Genomic DNA, 6000 nt, shown 5'->3' on the forward strand with positions numbered 1-6000 from the left:
CCTGGCAAATCTGTGGGTGCTTTACAGGAACCTGTCTGGTAGGGACTGAGGAGTCCAGGGGACAGAGCTTGCCAAGAGGGGAGACGGGTCCAACATGAACAGCTAGATCAACATTGATTTTGAAAACAGTCTGTTGACTCTGCCTTGTGACCTAGACCCCATGGGATGCATGTCTGAGCCCCATGGAGAACAGGGGGCTTTTTGAAATCTCCACAAGGTATGCAGTCCTGCTTGGGTACCCCCGCCCCATGAGGTTATAGCTCAAAGGGACCAGGGCAGCCTTCTCCCCGCGGCAGACCAGGTGCAGCTTCAGCAGAGTGAGTCCTTCAGCTCACTGGTTGGAGCAGGAAGCGGTGTGACCTGGGGGACCCAGCAGTGCGTTCACAGTGGCTGTCCCCAGGGACCGAGATTCCTCCTGAGAAGCAGCAGAGAGTGGACGTGCCAGCAGAGCAGGGTTGCTGGTGCCACACCCTGGGGATTAACAGAAAGACACGCGGTACTTTGCAGTGACTTGAGAGCCTGTGGGAATTGATGGAGGCAAGAATCAGTGACAGGTTATTACTATTAGTATCAACCCATTTTCCTCTCGGGCTTATGAGGCCTTGAACTCAGGCATAGTCTCCAACTTAGGGTCTTTTGTAACTTTGGAGCTAACAGTATTATTTCCAAACACTTTCTTTTCCACTACCCTTTTCACCAAACTCCTTTTCCTGGACTCATAGGGACCTGCCCACCAGTGACCATACCTCATACCCATTCATTCATACATTCATTCATCAAATGTCGATAGTCTCCGGGATGCCAGGTGCTGCGGAAAGTCCTTGACGTGCACTTGACAAATATTTATCATGTTCTGAGTGGTTAAGAGCAGGGACTATAGGACCAGCCTCCCTGGGCTCAAATCTCCGCTCTCCACTTGCATTATTAAAATGTTGTTATGCACCTCCCAAGCACCTTTTTACCGAGCTAGGTGCTGGAGATCTTTTTCTTCCTGTTATTATTTCTACTATTACTAGCTGTGTGACCTTGATACATTATTTAATATCTCTGTGCCTTAATTTCCTCATCTGTAAAAATGAGAATGTTAAATAATACTGATCTGACAGGGCTGCTGTGAGAAGTATATGAGTTAATTACAGGTAAAGTACCTGGTACATTGTCAAGACTCAGTAAATGTTATTGACATTAGTACTACTACTGTGATTAGTATGCATCAGATGAGTGCTTCTGAGCTTGGACCATGCATTAGAATTGCTTGGGGATCTTGTTAAATTGCAGATTCTGGTTCAGTAGGACTGGGGGCTGAGAATCTGCAGTGATATCTCTTTGTGGACTGTGAGCCACACTGAGTAACAAAGTGCAAACACTATTATTAAACACTGGGGATGTAATGGAGCATGAGTGATACTCTATTAGTCTGGGATCTCCAGAGAAACAGAACCAATAAGAGAGACAGAGAGAGAAGTACTATAAGGAATTGGCTCACATGATTATGGAGGCTGAGCAGTACATGATCTTCAATAGGCAAAATGGAGATGGAGACAGCCAATGGTGTGAGTACCAGTCCAAGTCCAAGGGCCTGAGAACCAGGAGGGCTGATGATGGTGTAAGTTCCAGTCCAAGTCTGAATCTGAAGGCAGAAGACCAATGTCCCACCCAAATACAGCCAGGCAGAGAGAAAGAATGCTTTTCAGGCCTTCAACTGATTGGGTGAGGCCCACCCACGTTGGGAAAAGCAATCTGTTTTACTCAGTCTGTGATTCAAATGCTAATCTCATCCAGAAACACCCTCACAGACAAACCCAGAATAACGTTTAACAAAATATCAGAACACCTTGTGAGTCAGTCAGGTTGACCCATAAAATTAACCATCACAGGTATCCAGTCACCAGACTCAAAGAGCTTATCACCTAAGGGGGTTAAAGGTCAATAAACAAATTCTGTGATAAACACCATCATAAGTCCTATAAGAAGTAAAGGGTGGAAAAACCAAAATAGCAAAGAGTGCCATGACAGCTGAGTCTCAGACCTTGGAGATTTTCCCTGAGGATGTGATGCTTAAGCTGAGACTTAAGGGATGAGTGGATGTTGACCAATTGTAGAGGGAGGTGGGAGCAGCCTGGGCAGTCAGGAAGGAGCCTGGCATGGATGAGGAACCAGCAGGAGGCAAGCTTGGCTGCTGCCTAGAGAGCAAAATGCAAGTGGGGCAAGATGAAGCCGGGCCCAGATCACACAGGACCTTTGGAAGGTTCTGGGTCTTTCTCCTAAGTGCTATGGGCAGCATTTGAGGGGGTTTTAGCAGAGGAGTGACATACTCAGATTTTTTTTTTTTAAAGAAAGTCATTCTGGCTGCAATGTGGAGAATGATCTGGAACGAGGCCAGAGGGACACTGGGAGTCAAGTTAGAGGTTGTTGACTAGAAAGGATTAAATGAATTTGAGATACATGTTGGACGGAAAATTGACAGCAGGAAAATATTAGCAATGACATTAGATTTCTGGCTTGAGCCAGATGGCCCTCTCCATTGGCTGAGAGGGAGAAGATTGGAGGAGAGTCAGGTGTGGAGAAAGATAATGAGTTCAGATTTATACTCAGTTCAAGATGCTGATGAGTTATTCAACTGAAGATTTTGAATAAATTAATTGTCCTTTAATATCCACTCTCCTCTCCTTCAGGTACTCCCATTTTTAGCAAAGCACAGGCACCTAGAATAAACTTATTTCCCAGCTTCCCTTACACACGACTGGCCAATTAGATATAAGAGAAGTAGTGGGGGCTACTTCTGGGAAGTGTCCAAAGAAAGTGCTCCCTTCCCTTTCCGTTTTCATCTTGTTGATTGGAATCTGGACACAATGGCTAGAGCTGGATCAGCCATTTTGGACCATGAGGGAGAAGCAGCATGTTGAGGATGGAAAGCCACAAGGTAGACGGAGCCTGTGTTCTGACAATCATGGAGTTACCACGCTGGTTTTGGACTGCCTAATTCCATATTTATGTGAGGGAGAGCTCTTTAACCCCAACAGTACCTCAGGTCCTGAGAGTCTAAAGACTTTTATCTTGTTAAAGTCACTGTTTTGTTGGGCATTCTGTCACTCCCAGCCAAATCTAGTGTTAACTGATTCATTTATTCAATTAAATTTTTCAAAGTTGATATCTAATTTTTTCATCACAAATCCATCCAACTAGTCCAGATGACGTTAGGCATAATAGAAATATTGATATTTTAAAATAAAACATGTCAATTTTTAAATACATTCTGTCTGAAGGACTCTAAACACCAGAGAAATGACACTGAGATCACACAATTAAAAACATGTGAATAACGTTTTATGCTAGAAATTCTTCTTAGAGTTAGAAGTGATTTTTTTCTCCTCAAAGCCATAGTTCCATTTCACACCCTCCCCCACAGGCACACTCAGAACACTGCCCTAATAATATGTTCTTATGCTTGAATGTCTTTTACTGATCATCCAACTATGATTCTCTGTTACAGAAATACAACAAACATTATTGAAGTGTTCGCTTTAACCAGATACCGTACTGTAAGTCAGGGGCTCAGCCCCGGGTCTCACACAGTCCAATGAGGAAGATACAAGCACAAACAAATTCTTATAGAACCATGTGATAGGGACAGTGAGAGTCTAGTGCTTAAGGAAGAAGGATGGGGAAGGAAATGGTGCTCCTGTAGGAATGGGAATTTACACAATAATGTGGGAGCTGAGCATGTGTGGAGGACTCCAGGCACAGGGGACAGAATGAGCAGAAGTGTAGAGGCAGGAAACACTGTGCCATGTGTGAGAAAACAGAAAAGTTCAGGGCAAGAGTTGGAAGAGATGAGTCCAGAGATGTGGCTAGGGCACAGGGTTCAGGGAGGGAAGCTGGAGGAAGAGCGTAAAGCAGGAAAGGGGGAAGGGAAGAGACAGGAGAGATACCTGAGCAGGAGGGATGCAGAAGAGGGGGCGGGGGTGTGTGGTCCCAGGTCACAGTGCTCAGCAGCCATGGACACGTGTGGCATCTTCAAAGTCACTTCCATCTTGACGACTCTTACATGGACACTATTAAGCCCCTACCTCACTCCAAGCCCCAGTCCTATAAATCCAACAGGATGCCTAGACTATCAGTCTCGTGAGAGAAGGGATTTTGTTTTATTTTGTCTTAATACTCCCAGCACCTGGAGCTTAGTTGGAGTTTAAAAAAATGATGTGTTTTATAAGTGAGTTAATCTCTTGCTCTGCATGGAGGAAGGCTCAAGTCTAAGTTATTCCAGATGGGAAAGGATTAAGGGTGTTTATAGTTTCTCTGCCTCTGGCTTCCCAGACAGGTCCGTCCTGGAGGAAAAACGTTGTGACAGCCACCAAACACATCTTAGGGTAGATCTCATACTTGACAGATTGATCACTTTAAAATGTCAGACGTCTTACTAAGCCCTGGGTAGCGAGTGGATTGTCAAGAAAAAGATGCCAGTTTTCCTTCTTCCAGGCACACAGTAGGATCTCACCACCCTGTGGCCAGGTGACTTGCTTGGTTCTGTGCTGTGGTGGGAAGAAATGGACAGAAGCCTTTAAGAGCCAGAGTGTGACTCACTCACCACACGTAGCCAGCCCTTCCCCTACCCCACAACGAGGTGGTGGAGTCTGTGTCTCCCTGAATCCCTGAGTGAGGGGACATGGGCCAGAGATGCCTTTGATGGATATGAGCATGAGTGAGCAATAGATTTTTCTTGTGATGAACAAAAATTTTGGACCATGGTGGGGAGGGTACAGCTCAGTGATAGAGTGCATGCTTAGCATGCATGAGGTTCTGGGTTCAATCCCCAGTACCTCCATTAAATAATAAATAAACAAGCCAAATAATCCTCTTAAAAATAAAATAAAATAGTTGCTTAGTAAACATTAAAAAAATTCAGACCTGTTTGTTACACAGCATAACACAATCTTTCATGTCTAATATGCCCTTTGCTACAATCACAAAATCTAGGGACCTTGTGCATGAGTGTACATAGATTATGATTATTATGATTTATATTTTAAGTGTCAATGTCTGCATTTCGTACACACTGAAACAAGCAGAGGAAAACAGACTTAAAATGTGCATGACTCACATTTCAAATATATTCCCCCAGAGAACCCTGATGAGTCATACTTTCACAACTGCTACTTCCATCCGACCTAAATCCTTGTGTGGTACTTAAGTTTTACTTGTCTTTATGTCTTCAATAAAAAAGTCGAACATTTGGTCACTTTCCACCGTATAATAAACCTGAGACTCGGAGATCATTTCAGCTGTCTCTCCCTCTAGTGCTCTGCTCTCTTTTTTGTGTAAACAATTCCAGCTGCTTGCCTTTTCTCATCAATCATACTTTATAAGCTTAGGAGACATAAAGAAGGAACAAAAATTGTTTTTCCGAGGACCACTGCATGAGGAATAAAGGAATCCTACGTTTGCCTGCTGGGAGTAAAAGTGCAGACAAGGTCGCCCCGGAGCCAGGAGCCAGGCAGACTGCAGATACCCCTGGTGGACAAAGCCCTCCCAGTGGCTGCTGGGACTGTAACTCACTTGATGGCTTTGGCTTCAAGATTTGGAGGGGGAGAAAGCTGAAGAAAGTCAGCACTGTCTCTTCCTTCCCTAAAGAGAATTGAAAAAGCACATTTAATCTCTCCCAAACATATGTCCTTTCATTTTAAAAATAGCTAAAATTCTCGCCTCTTAGACCCACCCTTTGCTCTCTCAGTTCCCACCTTATTAAAGATAAAGAAATAATTTCAGGATCTAATCAGAGATTTAGTCTGTGTGTGACCATGGAGGGAAGAATCTTCCTTGGGATTCTAGGCATAATCAATGACACCACAGTTCTTAACTGGCACAGAAACAGCGGTGATTAGAGCAACAGGCACTGGCTGAGCTGCTAAGTGCCGGGCATCCCACTCAGTCCTTTGCAAGGACTGTCGGACTTAAATCTCCCAATAGCCTTACAAGTTCCTGTTCCCATTTTATGACAAG

The sequence above is a fragment of the Vicugna pacos genome, chromosome 33 (genome assembly GCF_048564905.1).
Source record: "Vicugna pacos chromosome 33, VicPac4, whole genome shotgun sequence".
Taxonomy (NCBI): Eukaryota; Metazoa; Chordata; class Mammalia; order Artiodactyla; family Camelidae; genus Vicugna; species Vicugna pacos.